The sequence below is a fragment of the Grus americana genome, chromosome 7 (assembly GCF_028858705.1).
Source record: "Grus americana isolate bGruAme1 chromosome 7, bGruAme1.mat, whole genome shotgun sequence".
NCBI classification, from domain to species: Eukaryota; Metazoa; Chordata; class Aves; order Gruiformes; family Gruidae; genus Grus; species Grus americana.
Window position 1 is genome coordinate 7,832,465 of NC_072858.1, and position 10,398 is coordinate 7,842,862.

Genomic DNA, 10,398 nt, shown 5'->3' on the forward strand with positions numbered 1-10,398 from the left:
GGAGGAGAGCAACATAACTTGTCTTCTGAGACCATTCAATAAATTGCTTGCACATTGCACAGCAGAGGAAAGTATTTCTAATCTTTCCCTAAAATTTGGATTTATTTTGTTACACAAAAGGAGAAAAAAAATGGGATGGTGTCATCGGAAAGCAAAACTAATGGAAAGACAGTGGCAGAGATGAATAGATGTTAAGTCTAAAGGGAATTGTTGTAATCATGTCATTTACTTTACAGAGTTAATCCACAGTTTCTAGGGCCTAATTGCGTAGTTTCCCTGGCCCATGCAACGCTGTCCGTAGAGCATCTTCTGGACGGCTCCAGCCCGGATGGGATCTCGCCAGCCGGACGAGGCCGACACTCCAGCGGTGGGGAGGCAGTGGCACTGCCCCGCTGCACCGCTCACCTCCCCGGCTCCCTCTTATCTCCGTCGCTCCATTATCTGCCTCTGCAACACATGTGAGGCTGTGATATTTCATGAGATATGATAGAGAATAAGGACCTGTTATTTGCCTGCTATTCAGGCAAAACTCCCACTGGCATCTATGAGCCCTTAAATAGTACAGTATGTTGCAAGTGGAATTGTTTATTGTGTTCAGTCAGAGCCGGCTACAGCCAGCTCTCACTACTGACTCAACTACACGAAAACTCGCCCTCCTGTCATCCCACACTGCAATGCTCACTGGGCCCAGTTCTGTTTCCACTTAAGTGCTGGAATAAATGGAGTCAAGACAGCTCCACCATCTCCTTCTTCTGAATCCTGGCGCTCTTGAAAAGCAACTAGAGCGCCTGGAAGATGAAGATGGCGGGTCAGACACCGCGTTGGTGTGAAAGGCAGTGTGTTTTACACAGACACGTGAGCAAGGAGTGACCTGAGTACCTGGGACTTGCTTTTACTGCAGCTTGCCCCTCTAAAAACCAGCACATCGAACCCATGGAGCAGCTCGGAGTGAATATTGGCAGCAGGATTTTGTCTCTAGTGGGCCAAACAGATCATGCTTTGCACTCCAGTAGCATCCCGGCACAGCCTCTCGCTGTAGATTTATCCCCAGACATCTGCAAACGTCTAACGGCAGCTGGAATTAGGACTTACAGGTATTGCTGCAACTTACCTGGCTTTATAAATTCTCCTTGCAGCCTTATTCACACACACCACTTGGGAACGCTGCATGCAGCAGGTTGTATTCTTGTTTTAGCAGTGTTAAAATTCATCTGGTATCTCTTTTTTGCTAAGTGCAGGTAGATACACTCTTGAGTGAATGGGATATGCTCCACTTGTGAAGTGTAGGAGCAGGTCAATAGACAACTTTCAAAAGGAATCATTTAGGATAATTAAGCAGCACATACACACCAGCAAGAGTTTATTTTGTATTGGAAGGCATGTGGTTAGGGAAACAATAGCAGTTTTTTCCCTGGAGAATGTTAATTAAATTGAACACCCTGGAAAACCGAACTATTCTTACCACAAATCTATAAATCAAACTGTTCTGTTTGCTTAATATAATGCTTTGCTATTCTAGTCACACTGAAGTGGGCCAGCCGCGCAATGCCAAGATATTTCCATGATGAGCACATTAGAAACACTGATTGACTATAGATCTTATGGATGTAAGGCCAAACCCGTATCTCATTTACTCCAGAATAACTAAGATCACAATCTGGCCCATGCTGTTCAGATTAGTACATAAATAACATAAAAGGTTCATGAGTTCTCTAGCAGATGCATTATGTATTTGTTATTTGTGCTGTAGAAGTCCCTGGCAGCTCCAGAATGGACCAGGACTTCACGGTGCTAGGTGCTGTACAAAGACAGAGCAAAAGGATTTGTCTCTCTGGTTTGCCAAACTAGCTTGAAAATACCTGTGGGCGGATCTTCATCTCCCCTGCTTTTCTTACCTGAGTGAGAGAGCAACTCGCTCTGCCAGAGGGTACCGGAGGGCAGGCATTAGCAGGGTGGTCTACTTGGTCCCCTCTTCTCAGAGGCTAAAGGGGTTCTTTTCGTTAAAGGGTATTCTAACTCTGGAGCTCATATTCCTGGTTTTTATGCCCTGGGGCCAATTTTTTAGCTGACATTAATGAAATTTCCCAACCAGACTGAGGTTGGCAGTTGGGGATTTGGCCAGCTCGGTAAGCAGTCCCTGAGAGCATCAACCCCAGCAGGGCTCAGGGCCGTGGTGGGACTTCAGCTGCCACTCAGAGCTGAATCACAGGCCACGTCAAACTGCACTGCACACACGGGGAGGTCAGTGCCCATGTTCTCCTCCTTGCAATACTCTGGGTTGATGCAGAACCTGGTGAAATATTTTCATTTTTTCTTGAGTGGGCTGTTCCTCTGGAAGACCCTTTCCATTCCCGTTACACACAGTTGTCTCTCTTTGGAAGAAAAGTCATTTTTAGTTCCAGCCCAACCACTTGTTACCTACATCTCACTTAGATGCTAAACAGAGTTTAAGTAAGGAAAATATCAGAAATTCCAGGTTCTGAAAGGAGTTTTGCATGTGCTGAGGAAAAGAGTTTGATATTAGGCTCTTTATTCTGCAAGAGCAACACACAGAGTGAGTGTTCTGAGACAATGGCAAACTTTGGGAATGGTCACATACAGAGAAACGAAGGAGCCACACCAACCTTCACATGGGTAAATCGCTGGCTGTACAAATCAGCACTGGATCAGTATCTCTGGAAGAGGTTCTCCTTAAATGGAAATGGTCCAAGAGATGCATAATTGGTAACGGTCTTTGTGGTATACAGAAGATTTTCTGGGCCATGTAGGGATCATAGTCTGTACCAGTCAGCAGAACAAAAATAAAGTGATCTAGACTCAAATAGCCATAGGAATGCAGAATCAGGAGGACATACTTGTACCCTGAGCACCTTAAACTCACCAGTGGCATGTCTGCTGTGCTGTTAGCTGAAAGGGCTCTCACTACAAGGTCACTTGCATGGCATCCCAGCAGTGAATGTAAAGGCTTCTAACACCAGTCATGACACAAGGTAGCCTCATTTATCGCAATGTGTAAGCCCTGTTTATTGAAAAAAATCAAAAAAGATTACTTTTTCCACTAGTCTCAGCATGACAACTAAAAGCTTTGCACAAATTTCTGCATCCTTTTCCAAGCAAAGCCCACTTGCTGCCTTTCAATCATAGCTCATCCGTGGGGCAGAAGTGGAAAGGGTTCCAACGTTTGACCTGATGGTGCCATTCAGAACAGGAATCTTGTCTTGAAGTAGTAACTCTGCAGTGACAATGGATAGACAGGGAAAGACAGGTATTTTGTGTCACCCTAAAAAACTAAGAAGTGCCAGTGTGGAACAAGGGCTATAAATATGTGCAGAGCACAATTTGCTGATCTTCATTTGTAAGATAAAATTTAAACCTTTATTTTAGAGCATGTAGATTTACTGGTCCTTAATGTATAGGCCGAATAAGCTACATATACCCACCGGAATGGTTTAGCTGCTACTGGATTGCAGTTATTTCCTGTAAAAAAAAGACAGTTCTTCAGCATGAAATAGTGTCATGAGATTAACATAGCTGGAACTTTCCAAAACATGTAATTTAGCCTTTTTAAGGAAGTTATTTTTAATTCTGTCATGTATTAATGTTTTGGGCTTTCTCACAAGATTTGCAGAAGTATGTTATATTAAAGGAAAGGTCTGCTATAAACCACAGTTGTTGAGCCAACCATCAGTCACATTACAGGAAAAAATGAACACGTCTTTCATTGTCGCATTGGACCCCTCCAACATTGTATTGTCCCTACTAATGAGCTGAACATTTTTGCTGATTTGTTATATGTAGCAAATATAGAAGCAATGAAACCCATCTGTGTAATTTATTCATTGATTTGGACTCAAATCCAAGTGTGTTCTAAGTAGCTCTTGTCTGTGTGCATGTGTGTGAGAGAGAGAATAACTCATCAGCAACAAAAAAGTCTTAAACTTACCTGCTTGAAATATTTATGAATAATGGAAAATACCTCGAATCTCCTTGTGTGCAACCCAGCAGCCATTTCAGAAATGGTGACTGTTTCTATTGAGTAAGGGCCACTGTTCTGAGCCCTGTATTTGTGGTAAGGTCACAAGATCACTTTTTAGGGACCTCTCCTGATAATTCTCTCAGTTAAAAAAAAAAAAAATCAAGGAAGGCTGGAAAGCTGCAATAAAATAAAGCTAACTCAAACACACTTTATGTCCCCTGCTTAGTGCTGAAAAAATACATTGCGATGGTAGTTCGGTGGGTCCCATCTCACTGCCACCTTCTGTAAAACATTTTTAATTTGGGGGGAATCATGGTTTCTACCCTGAGTTCTTCAAAACACCACTGATTCCAAGTCACCTGTTAAAAATCTGTTTTCCTTTAAGCTACCCAAGCGCCTATCTCTTCTTTCTGACGCAAAGTAACCTTGTGAAGGAATTGTTTTTAAACAGTTGGTTTCGGCCTGTTTAAGTTTCTTTTTTACGCCTCCAGCCACTGTGGATGTTTGGTCCAGGATCTAAGGGTCGTACAAAGCTTTACACCCAAACAGTCCCGCCTGCGTGAGCGGGACAGCAACTCCTTCCACACTTTATTATGAATGAAGGAGGGAAGTTTATGTGAGCCAAGTTTCTGGAAGGGTGAAGGCCTGCATGTATCTCCCAAACTTTCTGATCCCACAGCCGCTTTCTGGCTAGGAAGTGCAAAGGCAGAGCTGTCAAACAGTGCTGCCTGCTCTACAGAGACCCTCTGGTTCTTCTTTCCAACAGTCTGGTGCCAAATCTTATGTGATCCAAATGAAGGAAGGGGAGAAAAAGATCCAAGAAACCTGGGAGAACAAATTAAACCACGGATGATATATTACACTCACTAAATGGATTAACGGTCTGATTGAATGGAGATGGGGTTCCCCCAGAAACACTTCTTTCTTGACAAGTTGAACATTAACAAGCTGACCAGGTCTGAGATAAGTCAAAGACTTTTTTTCCATTCTGCAGCTTTTTTTTTTTTTTCCTCTCCTGGCTGAGTGCTGGTGGCAACAGATTAACAGGTCACCGGACTAGGTCTGAGAATTGCTGCCAATTACCTCGTCTTTGCTTGTTGCACTACAGTCTAATGGCATCATTTAACATGCACTTCTCTCGCAACACCCCAGCTGGTGACACCCAATAAAAAGCGTGATTGATAGATAAGTCTGCCCGGGTACATCCAGATGGGAGCGGCGCTCATCATTTCAGGGGGAAATGTCCTTTCCCCTTTCTTCTTCCCCATCCAAACAGGGTGACCAGGAGCCTGCAAAGACTGCTTACTGCGCGGGGGTGAAGCCCTCCGGCCATCCACCCTGCGCAGCCGGCTCACCGGGGAGAGAGGGGAGAAGCGGGGCCGAGCCCGCCCGGGGAAAGCGGCCCCGACCCGGCGCCTCCCTCCCGCACCGGCTGCGAGTCGCTGAGTTTGAGCCTCTGCTGTTCCCCCTCAGACAGCAATTACGGCGAGAAACATCTGAATCAACACAGCATCATTTACTTAAAGAATTGACAGCCCTTCCACTTGAACTGGTTTAAATTAGTCGACGCCACATTCTTTTCCTCCTGTGTGTTTTGTTTTCTGCCTCTTTTTTTTTTTCTTCTTCTTTTAAATAGGAATATATAATTGCAGTAATTCACCCAGCTGAATGCGAAACAGCTCAGTGGGGGAGCGGGGGAGAGAAAGAAGCCGAGGGTACGGCCGGAGGGGCTGAGCGAGGGAGGTGCGCACCCGCGGGCGAGCCGGAGCCGAGCGCTCCCCCCGCCTCGCTCCCCATCTTCCGCGGGAGGCTGCGGAAGGCGCCGCAGGTGCGGAGGGCTCCGGCCTCCACCAGGACGGGGCGCTGGGGTGGTCGCCTTGCGCCTCCGGCCCAGCCTGCGCGTCTCCCGGGTGAAGGCTGGCCGCGGGAGGGCCGGGAGGGCGGCCGGGTCTCGGATCCCCCCGCACCGGCGCATCCTCGGCCGGGGAGGAACCGGGAGGGTGGCCGGGTCCCGGCCCTGCTGAGCAGTGTTTCCTATCCTTGGTTTTCTCACAGGGGCCTACCTTCCGGACATGTGCAGATGGAACAGCGGGGACATTAAAATCAAATTACATACATGTATAAAGACAGAGCTCTTCGTTGGCAGCAGGAATGATTAAACGGAGCAGTTCGGGAAACCTCCTGTATGAATATTTCATGTTAAATGATGCGATCCCCCGGAAGGTACAAGAACCCTCCTTAATTAAACTGATGTAAACGTTGCCTTTTACTCCTTTATCATTTAAGTCACGGGGACGAGCGGGGAGACTGCTCGAGTTTTACCCTTATACCCGAAAGAGAAGCAGCGGCCCCGTCCCGCAAGAGGAGGGACCCGGCTGGGTCTGCAGGTCCCGCAGCGCTGGGCGCATCCGCGGGGCCGGGCGCAGGGCCAGGGAGCCCGGGGAGATGCGGAAGACGATGGCCGGGAGGGCAGAGCAGGACAGCGGCCGGGGAGAGGGACCAGCTCTGCTCCGGCATCCGGCGGCCCCGCGTCCTGCCGCCTCGCATCTCTATCCTTGCCCCACGTCTCCCCGCGGTCCTCTGAGCAAGGGAGGGAAGAGAGAGGGTTGGCGGCCGGTGTTTCTCCCCTGTTTGCTGCCGCCCACCTCAGGGGCACCCCCCCGCCCATCTTTTACCCCCGTACCCAAGGCAGAAAAGGCACCAGAAAGGCTTTTCCCGACAGAGCTGCCCCCAAGCCGCGCTTCTGCCCACTGACGGCCGAGGAGGGTCGTTTCGGGGGGTTGTGACCCTCTCCCGGCAGCTGCGGGGCGCCGGGGGCGGCTGGCGGGTCCCTGGCGGGGCACCCGGGGCTGAGCCGCCGGGAAACTTTGATCCGCAGCTGCACCGGTTTCCATGGCAATGCGCGGGGTAGCAGCGGGAAGGTGGTCCCCCTCCACGGAGGACACGGCTGTCCACCTCGGGCAGCCCCCCGCCTCCTACCTGCCCTCCTGAGTCCAGGATTGGGCCCCGGGACAAGAGAAACACCCACCGGGGAGAGGAAAGAGGCTGATCCCGGCAGGCCGCCGGGAGGGCACCGCAGCTCTGCCCCGCCGCCCTGCCTGCCCCGCCGCCCTGCCTGCCCTGCCTGCCGCCGGTGCTCGGCGCTGCACAGGCGGAACCGCCCCGGCCAGGACTCTCCGCTTTGCCGAGCGGGGCTGTTTTTGGGGGTCGCCATGATTTGCCAAGGAAAACCGATAGAACAGACCGACCCAACGTCTCAGGACTTGGCCACAATGGTGGAAAGAAAGCGGATTTCCGAAAGCCCTTGAGTCTGCCAAAGGCAAATTGGCTTGAATTTCCCAGCCCGTTCGACGCTGAACTCAACGACCCTTCCCCATACCTCCTCTGACAATGTCCCTGCGACACTTTCATTCAGTTCCACACTGCGACCTTGGCTTCTTCTTCCACATATGACATTTCCCTTCCTTCCTTCCTTCCTTCCTTCCTTCCTTCCTTCCTTCTCTCTTTTCCCCTATCTCTCTCATTCTTCCTCTCTTTATTTCTTTTTCTCTTTCTTTTGCTCTCTGTTTCCTCCTTACAGATTTTAGTCAGTGCTTTAGCGCGGATCTGGCTTCCTATTATTTTGCATTCCCCAGGAATTAAAATAAAATAATATTGTTCTTATGAAAAGACCTTTTCACATTTTATTTGAGCAGCCGTTACTCCTGCAAATCCCGTCTTCCTCTTTCGTCCCTTTTTCCTGACCCTGAGCAGTGACATTTGGCAGCCCACGGGGAAGCAGGTACGGTTCGGGCTTACAGACCTCTTCAAAAAGGCAACGCGTTTGCCGGGACAAGGAGGGTGACACAAGAGATAACTCTCTGAAAAGGACTTGATAATCATATTTGGATCCTAAACATCCCAGCACAGCAAACGTCTCCTCTCGACATACGTATGCCAAATAAAATAGCCATGATCATGTGGATTATAAATGAGATCGCAGAAGAGTTTATCTGGGAATATCTCACTCTCACAACCCACAAGAATGCACTTTCTTCCCTGCCTCTGATACCAACTTGCTGATCTAAAGATAAAATAACAGCCTCGGCGCTATTCTCCGGCCTGATGGAGAAAGTCAGGACTCCGCGCTTTCTGTGAACACAGCAAAACCACAAAAAGGTTGTTCAAATACTGATAAAGCTATGAGTGAAACCCACTGAAACACGGGAATTCAGCAACTTCTTACTGGTCAGGCTTGGATCAGCTGCTGCTTCCAGACGTTCACGACTTGACAGATGAGTTTCCACATCTTATCTGAGTTTATTTGGGGCCAGGTCAGCAACACTCATTCAGTCAACACTTTCACTCGAGGACTGAAATTGTTTTAAATTCCGCCTGCCTTTTTTTCCCCCTAACTTTTTAAATAAAACACACAATTGGGGGGGGGGGGGGAGGAGGAACCGGTGAAGGCGAGCATCGCTGCTCTCTTGGGCTGTTCCTTTCCTGCCTGGGAATCGCTGAGACTTTCCAGAAGTCCGTGTGTCAGACGGGGGAGAGGGGGCCACCAGTTTGTCCTCTCTTTTCTAGGAAAAGACCCCCACTTGTAAAAAGGTAATCCCAGGCAAGAGGCTGGCTAAGCCCTTGGTTTTCTGGTGGGGCTGTAGGGAGGTTTTCTGCCCCCCTTCAAGCCCCCAACGAATGATTTCGGGCAGTGCAGGAGGCAGGGAGATTCTCCGCTCCCACTTTATGGCCAGGTTGTAAACGCCTCGCGGAGGTTTACTCACACTCAAACCGTTAATTAGGAAAACATTAAGGGTCCAGCTTAAACCAACAAAAGCCAGGCAGCTCCGAGATGGGTTCCTGCTTGCATACGGCGGCTGCGAGACCCCCTCCCCGCCCGGAGCCGCCGTCCCTCCATCCCCTCCTGAAGCTGGGACCGCCCGAGAGCCTGACCTCCGCCTGCGAGCCCTTCTCATCCTCCTCTCCTCTTACGGGGCTGCTGCTTCTCCTTTCCTTCCCTTCCAGGGGGAATCGGCACCCAGTGTCCACAGCTTTGCCCGCTCTCTCCCTCCACCCTCCCCCGGACCAAACTCAGCCAGGACTCGATGTTTTTTGGAGTACCCTTCCCAGAATGACGAAGAAAACAGCCACTCGCGGGAAGGTGTCATCGGATCTGTGTGGAGAGCATCGCGGGGGGGTGTGGGGTGATGTCTCCGCCTCTGCCCGGCCGGTCCCCACCACCCCGAGCGGAGGACCAGGACGATTCTACCTGTCCGGGACAACGGGGCGGGTTTCCTCCCATCTCCCAGGGATGGTGCAACCATGTGGCGAGAGGACCGTGTGCCCAGAGAGCGCATTTACTTTCCCCAGCTCCTACCTCTGCCTGCTCCTCATAATTTAACTGTCCCAGGGAAAAAATCGGCCAGTTTTTCTGTCTGTCCAGCCTTAAGGAAAGAAGGAGGGAAGCGACGCGCAGAGCATTGGTGGAAAAGCGTGGACTTTGTTTTAAGACATCAAAAAGGGAAGACAGAAAAGGATGGACACTACCTTCCAATACACTTTAGTTAGCTGGTGACAAAAACTCCGGGCATGCACTGAATGCATAATTACCCCCAACTGAAAATTCCCTATCTAATTTGATATTTGGTGCTCAGCAGAAGCTAGCCTTCGTAAATAATATACAAAGTAAGAAACCTAATCCAGCAGGCTAGAATGTTTAATTCATCATTATGCGAGCTAATTGGAAGGTGATTATATGGTAATTGCTCATTAGTGGTGTATATTTATCGCTGTACCTTATGTCAAGGCCATGGGAATTGTGTAGAGTCTGTTCTCTCATTTCAAGGATCAGTTTCAGAAGCAGGAGCAAAGCGGGCGAGATCAAGTTCTTCCTGACGTCAGGTCCAGCCGTGGGCGATGGAGAGCGGGTCTATAAATGCTCGTCCGAAGCCCCCGCAGCATCCAGGGCTCCAGCCGGGCCGTGCGGGGGAGCAGGGGCTCCCGAGGCAGCAGGGCCGAGCGGCCTCAGGGCGGGGAGGAGGAGGTGGCGGTGGCGGCAGAGCCCGCTTTGCCTGCTCCCGGGCCGGGGAAGACACCTGCGAGGCGGGCTGAGCCCCGGCGGGGGAGCGGTGCCCGCAGCATCCGCCTGCCCCGCACCTTGCGGGGGAAGCCACGGAGCTGGGGCGGCTACGGCCCTCCCCGCCCCCCCCGGGGAAGAGGGAACAGAGGCAGGGGCTACCGGCAGAGTTCCCTCACAGCCGACGGGTCGCCATCCCTTGCAACAGGCGCTAATTGCAAAAGGCCAATTAAAAGAGAGTGAGGGAAGGTGATTAATGGCCCTTTCGCTTTCAGGCGTGGACCACGGCCTGGGCTTCCCCGGCTGAGAGAGTGTCCCACCAGGAGAAGGGATGGCGAGGAGAGAGGTTACGGCTCGGGGTCAGGAG

General features: G+C 50.4%; 1 long non-coding RNA gene across 1 annotated transcript; it reads right to left on the reverse strand.

The window, feature by feature from the left end:
• Positions 1-207: 207 nt before the first annotated feature.
• On the reverse strand, positions 208-4,056 carry LOC129208953 (uncharacterized). Its single transcript, XR_008577928.1, has 2 exons — positions 2,882-4,056; positions 208-2,778 (listed from the first exon to the last, which is right to left on the reverse strand). It is a non-coding gene; the product is annotated as an uncharacterized LOC129208953 (long non-coding RNA).
• Positions 4,057-10,398: the final 6,342 nt, after the last annotated feature.